General features: G+C 52.7%; 1 protein-coding gene across 1 annotated transcript in view; it reads right to left on the bottom strand.

Annotated features, from left to right (window-relative positions):
• Positions 1-12,374, bottom strand: part of ZHX2 (zinc fingers and homeoboxes 2) — a 152,107-nt gene that overhangs the window by 86,937 nt on the left and 52,796 nt on the right. The gene's annotated exons all lie outside the window — the stretch shown is intronic.

Below are 12,374 nucleotides of genomic sequence, written 5' to 3'. Positions count from 1 at the left end.
GGGGGGGGGGGGGGGCGGCTCTGGCCGGGGCCAGTCCAGACTGGCCACAAGAGGAAGGCCGAGTAAAAAAAAGGTGGGAAGCTACAACCCCTTCTGCGTAGCCATCATTCTGCAAGCTGGAGCTGCAGCCTTAAGTTGCCTGTCTTTGCTCCAGAAATGTTTCATGAACCCTGGGCACCAGCAACCGCGTTTAATTCAAAAGAGCATACTAATGAGTGACTGACACAACGGCCTGAGTGCTCGCTCTGGGCCAGGCACTGAGCCGAGCCCTCCACGTGTCTTCTCTCTCTCCCACAGCAAATCTGAGGAGCATGCATCCATGCACCCATTTTACAGATGGAAACCTGAATCTTCGAGCCATCGGATACACTGCCCCAAGTCACAAGTGTCCAAAGTCCAGCCCTGGGGTGTGAAGTCTGGCTGGACCAGATACAGTCTTTCCATTTTCTCCCTGACACTGCCTCTTAACCTTTGGATCCATGGCTGGAATTGCTGGCAAACTGGGCCATCTCTCTTCCAACCCCAATCCACTCTTCTACTAAGACACAGGAGTACGGAGGATGCCGAGTTCGTAACCTCCCCAAGGTGTGTGGGCGCAGCTTGACGTCTTGAACAGCACACTGAATTCTACTCTAGAATTGATCTGTTATTTGTTTCCAAATATTTCCTCTTCAAGACGTCAGCACAATGGGCCCTCCAGGAAGAGGTGCCCAGCCCTGGGCAGGGCAGGGTCTGTTTTGCTCACTGCTGTCTGGGGAGATAAGGTGAGCCCTTGCATCTGGGTTGGAGATGGAAACTTCGATGATATTATTGTACCAACCAAAGCACACGGCAATGGTGGCAAGCTCACCAGCAGGGGCACATGGGAATACAGCAGAGGAGGGCAGATCTGAAAGGCAAAGAAAGAAGGAAGAAGAAAAAGCTGGAGAAGGGTGTGTGTGTGGGGGTCCCTGCTGGATACAGATACTGGAAGCTGGCCGGAGTGGCCGTAGGCAAGCAGGCCAGAGAAAGAGCAAGGGCCAGACCTTTCAGAGACTTGCAGGTGTTTTAAGATGTCAGGTCCTTCTACCTGTGAGTGATGGGAACTCGCCAAAGAGCTGGGTTCTCCATGTCTGCAGGACCTGGCACATGGCAGCTCTCAAAAGTAGTTGTTGAGTGGACAGTGGAGTTCTGTTGACTCCCGGCCCCCTTCACATCCTCCAGCAGGCTGAGAGGCATCCCTGGGACCCTGCCATCTTTACAAAGGCCAAGCACAGGGCAATGTGACTGTGTAGGGAAGAGTTGTCCCCAGGCACCTGGCTTGAGCCTCCTTCTATCAGACCTCGGGGGAACCCTGGCTCCAGTGGCTGCTGGCAGATGTCTGGGGATGAATACACCTTTGATTACAGCTCCTGTTTCAGAGGGAAAAACACAGCTCCCTGGAGATTGGGATGCTATGAAAATGAGCCCTTGCAAAAGAGAGGAAAGTGAGCTGGAAACACAAGCCCTCTGGGCGGGTGGTGGTTTCTTTATTTAAAATAAACAACAACAGCAAAGAGGATCAGCCTGGATGAGAAGCAGCTTCTGGATAATCCCTAACGGGCAGGACTTAAAAGCAAGTGGCAGAAGGTGCTCGAAGAGACTGGTCTGCAGGAAGGCTGTACAGGGTTCCAATACGCAGACGTGGTCTCCCAGAACGGGATGTCTGCCTTCCCCCCGGTGGGAAACCCAGCTCCTGTGGACATTAATTTAACCCGAATAGGGAGACTGACAGATCCAGTTTAGAATATGCTTTCTAACATTAATGAGTTTTGTGTCCACAGACAATATATTTTGTTGTCTGGGCCTTAGTTTTGTCATCCATAAAATGGGTACAGTGGGGATTAGATGATATTATAAATGTAGGGTGCTGGGGCTTGAACCCACAGGTCTAAATACAATTCTTCCATTTTCTCCCACACTGCCTCTTGAACTTAAAGACCGGTTTCTTCCCTTCCTATCATGATTATCTGGTACATCATAGGTGCTTAATAAATGCTGGTTCCACCTTCCTTCCTTCCCCCACCACATTTAGCACAAATCTGGGTATCCAGGAGGTGCCTAATAAAGCCATCCAAATTAGACCCTCCTCTGTGCAACACAGTGGCTGACAATACACAAGGGAAAGGCAGCGAGCTGTGTTTTTTCCTCCACTGCATCCTGTTTTGAGCCCTTTATTAAATTCTTAAGTATTACTTGCCTTCAGGGTCAAAATAAAATTTCCACAGATTTCCACTTTGCACTCATAAATGATTCTCGCTAAACTCTTTTCCTTTTTAAATTTTTTTATGTGTGTGTGAGAGAGCATAAATGTACTGACTCATAGCTGGAAAAACTCTCCCTAACACATTCCAAATTTGTCGAGTCACATGAATTGAATAAAAGCGCTTCACGTAGCTGCTAGTCCCAGGCTGGCGAGCAGTTCCACCAGCTCTGGGGGCCCATCCCTCCCTCCCGGCTCCCACTCCAGGGGCCCAGCGAGCTTCTACAGCGGGCATCGATTACCTGATGCAGGTTCAATGAATGCAAGGATTAAAAAGGATTTAGCACCTACTTCAAGCCAAACTCAAATCTGCAAGGCAGTGTCACATGTATTCCAAACCATCAAATACAAATTTGCATACAGGATCGCAGAAATTCAACAACTTCATTTATTGACTCAAATCTGTGCTGGGCACTCTATCAAGCACTTTCCACGCGTGACTAGTTTAATCTTCACGGCCACCCCTGATTGGTGGGGTGATTACAATGAGCCTCCTTTTACAAGAGAGGAAACTGAGGTACAAGAGTGTGAGCACCTTGCCCAAGGTCTTGCAGCGTGCAGATGGCGGAGCTAAGATTCAACCCACTGCAGCGCCAGAACAGATGCTCTCACACACCCCGCCATTCATTCTGAAAGAACCCTCTGCGATGAAGAAAGAAAACTCCATTTATTCCACAATTATCTATCCGACACTTAGAATACAAACACTGCACCAGATGTCGATGGGAGGCTGTTGGTAGGCAATTTGGTTACTGATTTCAGTGAGTTTGGAATTGCATAGAGGAGCTATGATGTATGCACAAATAATTACGACCAAAGTGAGAATGCCAACAGCAGGGTTGTAAAGTGGGACGGGTGGGGAAGGCTTGGTAAGGTGATAACCCTGGCTGGAGGGATCCAGAAGGGCTTCCTGGGGGAGGTGTTATTTAGCTGGACTGAAGGACGTGTAGGATTCAGTCAGGAGGTGGGTGGACGAGGTCCTGCCTGCTTAATACCAGCGAGTATACACAGGTGGCCGATGGCCTTGGGAGAGCCCATCCTGGTTCTGATTTGGGACCTACCACCCCCAGGTGGGAACATCTTTCTTGGGGTGGCTGAACCTCTGTCTGGCAGGCTGGAAGCACAGGCAGAAAGAACAGAGGGAAAGAGGCGTCCAGGACGAGAAGATGGGGTAGAGAAGGCGGGGAGAATGGAGAAAGGGTGGAAGGGTGCAGGTCTGGCCAGAGCAGGAGCTCCAGGCCCGCCTTCAATGGGATTGGCTCTGAGCAAGCCCCTTGCTCCTGGGCTTCAGTTTCTTTTATCAATAGAGAGCAAAATGCAGGAAGTGCCCGAATATTCCAGCTGGGCGGAACCTTGGAGAGCTCCCAATTTATCCCATTACTCTGCAGACGAGAGAACTGAGGGCCAGAGACGCTGTGCTCCTGGAAGTCTTTGGATTTGGATCCAAGTTGGTGGGATGAGGACTCAGGGGGCCCTCTCCCAGTATAGATGCTCTTCCCACACCCACACGAGGGGCATGCTGTGGGAGGGGAGACAGAGACCCCCAGATGGGCCTCAGCGACTCTCTCAGGCTCTGACTCCCCCAGGGGCCCTGGAAGGCTCAGCTGCGGACCCTGCCAGGCACAGCCCAGGCCGCCAGCCTGGGCCCAGCCCCCGGCACATCCTCCTCTCTCAGCTGTGGCTGGCACCCCTCCTCGGAGAGCCCCTCCCCCGACACTCAGGAAGTTTCCAGGAAACCATGACCAGTTCTCTGCGGCCATGGTTTTCTCTGACAAGATGTGCATCTGGTTGTGACTCACAAAGCTGGATTTCCGCCCAGGGCCTTACATCTTGAGTGGGGAGCTCATTCTCTCGAACTGACCACCTGCCCAGCCGGCTGTGACAATGGAGGCCGCTGCTGCCCTTGTCAGCCCACACAGAGGTCATCCAAACGGCACCTTGGGCATTTCTCTCAGACCTGGCTCTGGCCCGGGTGGTCTTCGAGGGTCCCTTGGATGTCAGGCTCTTCAACCAAACTCCCCCTCCTCTGGAATGCCGGCCGCCCTCCCTCCCCACACATCCTCCTCCTCGCTCCTCCCTGCACCAGCAGGCCCTCCTGACCACGCCAGCCTTCGCTGAGCTGCACTCCTCTGAAGGCCCAGTTTAGCGGGGCACTGCACCCTGGAGGGCTGGGCAGAGGCCCTGTGTCCCCACAAGGGAGGTGGCCCTGAGGGTGGGGCCACCCGCGAGAGTAAGCACAATGATCGCCCGAGTGTCAACAGCTCCTGCAGACACGGCGCCAGCCCACCGTCGGGCCCCTGCAACTCGGACTGGAGTCTCTGTGTGGCCAACAGCTTCCTGACAAAGTCGCCTCCCCAGGGAGGGCTTTCTTCCCCTGCAGCCCTTCGCCTGCCACCTGTTCTCTTTCCTTAAACCCCCGCCCTCTTCGCAAATGACTGATAACCTATGTTATCTGATCACAGATTCACTGGTTTGCTATCCGGCTCTTCCAGGAAGCCCAAGGACGAGGGATCCGCTCATCCTGGATTCCCAGCCCCCAGCAGAAGGCCCGGAACAGAGTACGTGCTCAGTAAATGTTCCTCGCATGTGCCTGCGGGTGCTGTCAGGCACGGTGGCTATGCATTAATCTCCCTAATCCTCACACAAACGCTGTGTCGTTGTGTCATGTCTCCCCTTTTACAGTCAGGAAACTGAGGCTTGGAGGCCTGAGTAGGCTGTCCGAGGCCACTTGGAGAATAAGTACCAGCGTGAGTTTCAAACTTGAATTTCTCTGATATGAAAGCCCATGCTTTTGACCACCGGACTCTGCTGCTTGCCTTCAGTGTTTCCAGAATTCCCATAGTAAGGACACAGGAAATACTTGGGGAGCAAATGATCTGGAATGCTATGTGTTAGCGACTGAATGTTTACACCCCCTCCCCCCACATTCATATACTGAAGCCCTAACCCTAACCCCCCCGTGTGACGGTCTCTGGAGATGGGAGCTCTAAGGGAGGTGCAATGAGGTCATCACGATGGGGCCCCGGTCCCATGGAATTCGTGTCCTTGCAGGAAGAGACACCGGAGAGCTTGCTGTCTCTTTCCATGTACGTGTGCTGAGGAGAGGCCATGTGAGGACACAGCGAGGAGCGGCTGTCTGCAAGTGAGGAACGGAGTCCTCACCAGACGCAGAATTGGCTGGAACCTTCATCTTGGACTTCCAGCCTCCAGGACTGTGAGAAAAAAAATTTCTGTTGCCTAAGCCACCTGTTCTGGGTCATGGCAGCCTGAGAAGGTAAATTCTTTCTCCCTTCCTTCCCTCCCCCTCCCTCAGTAAGCACCCCTTAGTAAAGCACAAGAATCCTGAGGGCTCCCCAGAGTCTCATACTGGTGGCTGGTGGTTTGGACAGCCACAAAGTTGCTGTGTTGGGCTGGCGTGGTGTTCTAAAAAACAATGAGGAATCAGAATGCCCTTTAGTGGGGCACACACTCTCCTCTCCTTCCATAACATACTGTTCCCTGCTGTCCTGTGTCCCTCGGATCCACGGGCTGTGTTAGGTGCCCGTGACACCATACGAACTGTGCTAGAATGGAGAGAGGGACAGAGGGATGCTTGGGTGGGGAGAAGGGTGTGGAAGATGGTGGGTCTGCAGGAAGAAGGCTGCATGAAGAAGCTGCTTTGGCCTGCTCTCTGAAGGATGGGTGGGAGGGAGCGTGAATTCCAGGGAAGGGAGCAGAGGGGTGAGGTCCAGAGGAAGGGCATGGCCTGAGCAGGGAGTCGCAGGTGGCTGAGAGTGGCTGCCAGTAAAGTTAGTGGAGCTAGTGTGTGGGATGGAGGGGCAGAGGCAGGAGTTCAGGGGGGCCCTCCACACCACACCAAGGAGATTGGACGTTGCCCTGTCCAGGAGGCATGACCAGGAGTCCTCCGAGGCTTCAGCCAGGGAGGGGACCTCAGACAACCTGTGTTAAGCCATACAGAGGCTGGGTTTACCACTTCTTGGCTGTGCGATGATATGTAAGCGTCAGCTTGGGGCGGTGTGGTCTCGGGCACCTCATCTGTAAAATGGGCATCATAATGGGGTATTGTGGGGGGAGGGGGAAACAAAATGTGAAAGCCCCTAGCACAGTTCCTGACTCACCAAGGGTGCTCAACGAAAGATAGCATCTTTACGACGGTATTTATTACTAATCTGGTGATGGCAATGGTGTAGGAGGCGGCTGGGAGCCATCAAAGGTATTTACTGGGATGATTACAGTAAAGTAGGAAAAACCCCGAGGAAGGACCCAGGAAACACTTGTAGGAGGCAGGAGGAGGGAAATGTGACCTTGAGATCAGCTTTCACAACCTGTCTCTGTTTCCTCATCTGTAAAATGGGACTCTCCCTCCCTGTCCACACAGGGTTTCTGTGTGGCTAAAACAAGAGAAGGGATGTGAGGCTGCTTTGAAGTTACCGCCAGGAGACCATAAGGGTTTCCTTTTCCTTTTCCCGTACCGAGGGGAAGGACGTCTGGGGAGAGAGTGGGGATACGCACCTGTGGGCCCTTATTTCTGCAAACCGTCAAGGCCAGAAAAGTAGCAGATGCTGGGACCGAGAGATGCAAGCAAGGAGCCTGCATCATGGGCCTGGCCTTGTGACCTCCTCGGCTCAGCCCTGCTTCATCCCTGTTCACCTGAGCCTTCTGCACGCACGTCAATGACTCCAAACGACTACCAGAGTCTCAGCCCCAAAAGCATCACTTATTCAAGCTGGAAAGAGGACTGAATGCATTCCCCACAATGTCCAGCTGAAGCTGAGTCATGAAAGAGAGCTGCTCAAATCTCAGCCTCAGGAGACAGACAACCTGAGTTCACATCCAGGCTCTGCCTTTTATGAGCTGTGTGACTTTGGCTAAGCTACTGAACATCTCTGTGTCTCTGTGACTAGGATTAACTGGGGTTATTAAGAGTGCTTACTCCCAAGAGTGGTTTGGGCAATTAAATGAGTCAATAAGGATAAAGCTTGGCATGTGCCTAGCATCTGGGAGGAGGGCCACTATTACTAGTAAGGCCACAGGGTACTTGAGGAGTAGAGTTGGAAATGCACTCTTTGCCCAACCCCACACCAAGATATTTGATTCTAATCAAGATGCCACATTTACGGAAGGCAGGAAAACAGACTGACCTGTTTCAGAATAAATGACACATTCATGTGTGCCCCATTTCTGGAACATTCCAGGCCACCAAAATCTGACAGTAGCGGAACAGAGCGACGGTACTTCATAGACACCCTTCTCACCACCTCACCTACTATCACCCAGGTAGGTAGCACAAATAGTTCTCAAAATTTAAAAAATTAAACAAGAAGGCAACCAAAGCGATGCAGCGCCATCTGCTCGGTGAGGACTGGGCTACTGTCCTTCTGGTACTTCCAACGTGGCACGTTTCCACTCCCAAAGGTCTTTCACCTAGTCCGGCATTTCTGCCTCATGGTAGATGGTGATGCAGAAAGTGGGTTCTGGAGTAAGACTCGTGAGCTCCTGCTGCTACCACTCACCGGTGGGGTTGCTAGGGCGCTTTTATTTACTCTCTCTGCACCTCTGTCAAGTAAGGATATGGCCACACCGCTGTCCCTGGTCGTTGGGAGACACGAGGTCATGCACGCCAAGGCAGAGCCCAGCCCACAATAATCCCCTCATCTGGGAAACGTTGAGTATGCGCCTCACATGTGCTGGGGCTGGGACTGGGCGGGGACCACACTCCCTCCTTTCACGGAGTTGCGTGTAATGGGGGAAAGCAGACAATTCAACAAGCAGATCTGCGCGCAATGCCAAGCACAGGTGTGCTTTACAGAAAAGACAGGGTCAGGGACTAAAGATGCACAGCAGTGCTAGTTTAGCTATGACCCTATGGGGTCAGGGAAGACCCTGGGAGGGAGCGTCTTTTCGGCAGAACCGGAAGGAGACCAGGGAGAAAACCACAGACAGCTGGGAGAGCGTGTTCTAGGCTGAGCGAGCAAGTGCGTGTGTGTGTTGTGTTTCAGGCTGAGCCAGGAAGCCAGGTGGCAGAGGGCAGGTGCTCGTGCGGGGCCTTGTGGGTTCCCATAAGGACTCTGGCTTCTGCTCTGAGTGGGACAGGGGAACGAGTGGAGGGCTGGGGACAAGCGACTGATACAATCTGACCTCTGGTTTGGAAAAGCAGCTGTGGGGAGAGTTGACAGTTGTGGGGTGTGTGCAGGAAGTGGAGGAAGGGCAGTGGGCAAGAGATGACGCTGGGAGGACAGCCAACAGGACGGCAACGGTCCACTCGAGAGGTGATGGGGCTTGAACTGGGGGACGGTGGTGGAGGTAGCAAGAAGCAGCACCACCCAAGTGGCCGCGAGCAGGTGCCATTCACATCCACCGAAACGGGAAGGGCGCCCGTTGGAAGGTGCAATATGGTGCTCCCTGAAGGCCACGTGGCTCAGTGAGGACTGCTCCCGGGAGCAAACCGGGAGCGTCTGCTGTGTGCTGGGCACTGGTTGAAGGACTTCAGTCATTCACAGTGGGTTGAACTGTACCCCTCCAAACAACATATCCGTGTCCTTGTGCCCAGAATCTGTGAACATGGCCTTATTTGGAAAGAGTCTTTGCAGGTGTAATTAAGGGTCTCAAGATGAGATTATCCTGGATTATCCCCAGATGGGCCTTAATCCACTGACAAGTGTCTTCATGAGACACCCAGAGAGAGACACACAGACAGAAGAGAAGGTGATAAGAAGACGGAGCCAGAGCATGGAGTGATGCAGCCACAAGGAATGCCAATGGCCTCTAGACGCTGGAAGAAGCAAGGAAAAAATTTCTCCTAGAGCCTCCAGAGGGAGCATGGCCTTGCTGACACTTGCTTCATGAGCTCCAGGACTCTGAGAGATGAAACTTGTGTTGTGTGAAACCGCCAAATTTGTGGTCATCTGTTACAGCAACCACAGAAAACTAATACAAGGAAAACCAGGCACAGAGAAGTGAAGTAACTTGCCCAGAGTCACACAGCAAGGGAGCAGCAGAGCTGGAAATGTCCGGCTCCAGAGCTGCTCACTCAGAAGGTAGGTATGGTTAACCCTGTGTCTCCAGGGAGCCCTGAGGACATGCCGAGGAGCAGAGCTGGTGGACAGCAGCGCAGGGCTCCCTGGGGCCCCTAGCAGGGACGCCAGAAGCCTTTCCCACTCACGATCCCCACCTCTCCACTTCGAAAACCCCAGAAAGGCCCTCGGCCAGCCACTCCACTGCTTCTTGGCAGCCAGCACCTGGACCCGAGGCTTTGCTGGGAATTCTACCCAACCTGGGGATTTCGGTTTCCAGCTGCTGGGTCCCCACGCGAGCAGCCACGAAGAGACCCCAGTGGGGTAGCCACCTCAGTAAACACATTTCAGTGGTGCCTCAGGATTCCTAACAATCCCTCAGGCACTGCGGCCGGTCTGGGCTTCTAAACCGCCTCCTCTTTCCGTGATATGCACACTGAAAATCTCTTGGCTCCAGTCCCACCCCGGCCGCGAGGACAAGGATGGAGAGAGGAGAGGGCTGGGGGCAGGGTGGGCAGGCCGCTCCCGAGGCCTCCGCCAGCCCGCTCAAATCGGCCTCTGAAGAAACAGAGATTGTCCATTTCCTCTCCCTCTGATGCCCAGGAAAATATTTTACTGGACAAAAAAACAAATATTGGGGATCCAGGGAAAACATCCTCCCCAACCTCCACCCTCCCCTCCTTGCCTCGTCAAATTTTCATCATTTTAACAGAGATCGGCAGTGGGGCCTGTGAACAGACAGGGCCTGTGAACAGAGCCCACGTCTCTTCCCACACAAAACCGTGTTGTTAGAACACTTAATGAGGAGAGGTCAGTTAATTTTGGGGGTGGGGTGGGAATCAGGGCAGGGGGAGGTGCTCTCTTCATGAAGAATAAAATAATTAAATTCAGGTCAGTGGAGGGAGTCACTGGCCTGAAACAAATTTGGGGTTATGTCTGCTTCAAAGCAGGACTGTCTTTTCGGGGGTGGCTGGTTCTGCAGCCCCCCCAGGCACACATGTACGCAAATGAAATGACACACACTTTGGCTGGGAGATCATGAGCTTTTACCCAAAGGCTCACTCATTTGTTCACTCCTCTTGGCGGACAAATTTTAACCACACTCACAGAACTGACTCAGCCCAAAGTGAACCTTTGTTTCCACAAGGTCCCCGTGGCAGACCTTTTATATTTAGCTCAGTGATGTGACCCTTGCTTGAGACACATTTGGAAGCCCTTTCTGGAGCTGTCTTCACTGTCAGGTTAGCAGGCAAAAAGTAAACCGGGCACATTATCGTATAATTGGCCCTTATTCTCAACACCTGCTCCCCCCGCAACTGTATTTCTAAGGGGAGTCACCTTCCTGGTTCCACAGATGAGACAGGTGGAACCACCTTCAAAGGATTTGCCAACATCAAGGCTAAGAATGTGGTGGGGGGATATTCGGGGGGCCTGGGATGTTCTGAGCCATGGTGCTACTTTTGGAACAGAGGGGAGCTCCCCAAGGGGGTGACTTGGATGAGCCCACCACCCCTTTGCAGAGGTGGGTTTTAGGGATGATGACTGTGGTTATTTTTTGGAAGTCAGTTGTCTAATGTCATGGCACCTGCTCTGGGCTTGGCACTGGGCCAGGAACATGGGGCAAGGAGACTCACAAGGTACAAGACAAGGCCTCTGTCTCCACCTACCCAACGGGGGAGCCAAGACTTACAGGTGAGGAGTCCCCCGGGGGCCGATGAGGTCATGTGCCTTTCCACGGTGCCCACAATGGCTCCACCGCAGAGGCCCACTGGAGAAGAGTGCCAGGGGGGTGGAGGCCAGGGAAGGAGGTGCTGGAGTTGGGGCTTGAGCTCTACGTCAGAGGATGGGGAGGAGTGAAAGACGATGGGCAGAGGGGAGGGCACCTGAGGCAAAGGCAGCGGGGAGACGACAGGCTCTGAGCTGTCCCGGATGGTGCGCTCTCCCACCTCAGGTAGAAGACGGACTTGCGAGGGAGAGGTGTGGCAAGTGCTGGCTGACGAAAGGGAGAATTTCACGGGGACCTGGTCCTGGCGTCAGCCCCTCCATGCAACTGAACATCACTTTGGAACACAGACCCCTTTAGAGGGCAGCATCTAAGAATCTCGCGGGCATACACGCCCAGGAGCCCGTCCTGCTACTGAGTGTACACATGGCAGCCTCACGGTGCCGCGGTCTCTCGATCTAGAAACGAATCGTAAGAAGAACAACAGCTAATGTTCATGTGCCAGGCCCTGTTCTGAATGCCTTAACTCTTTTTAAAAATATTTTATTTATTTATTTGAGAGAGAGAGAGGAGAGAGAGAGAGGATGAGAGAGGATAGGGCCAGAGGGAGAGAGAGAAGCAGACTCTCCAATGAGCAGGGAGCCCGATGCGGGGCTCGATCCCAGGACCCTGGGATCACAACCTGAGCCGAAGGCAGATGCTTCACCGACTGAGTCACCCAGGAGCCCCTGCCTTAACTCTCAGTTTAATACTACTATTATTATAATTTACATGCTCTTAGGTACCGCATTCCCTGGCTTCTCAAACAGAGCCCAACACACCATGTACCTTATCTCAGAGATTTTCTTGAGGCTAAAAAAAAAGAGGTCTTTTAATTAAATGGAAGGCTACAAAAGTTTGTTATTGTTGTTGATGTTATTATAATTTTACTAGGCTTCCTCTATTCAGTAAGCCACCACAGGGTAAAGGTTATTTAAGGCCTGAGTACAACATCAAAAAAAAAAAAAAAAAAGAATCACTTTCAAATGTTAGCTGAGGAAAGATCCCGTGGAGATTGGCAAACGAAAAAGTTACCGAACGCCTGAAACGTTAGAAGGTAGGACATTGGGGTTTTTTGTTTGTTTCTTGTATCAGGCCCAATGTTCTGAGAAGGGGTCATGAATGGCTCCCTGGTTCCCTGGCGGCAGAAGGAACACAGCGCCTTGCCAGGGGCAGCATTCTTCACAGACAGGCTGCTGGGGATGGGCCTGAGCTCACCCTGCTCACTGAAAGCATTTATTCAACACCAGGAGCTAGTGAATGTGACCAGCTCTTTGCCATCAGAGGACCGAGTGTTTGGGGAAATAGATCCTCCTTC

The sequence above is a fragment of the Ursus maritimus genome, unplaced genomic scaffold (assembly GCF_017311325.1).
Source record: "Ursus maritimus isolate PB19 unplaced genomic scaffold, ASM1731132v1 scaffold_9, whole genome shotgun sequence".
Classification (NCBI taxonomy): Eukaryota; Metazoa; Chordata; class Mammalia; order Carnivora; family Ursidae; genus Ursus; species Ursus maritimus.
This window is presented reverse-complemented; position numbering and strand designations above follow the sequence as displayed.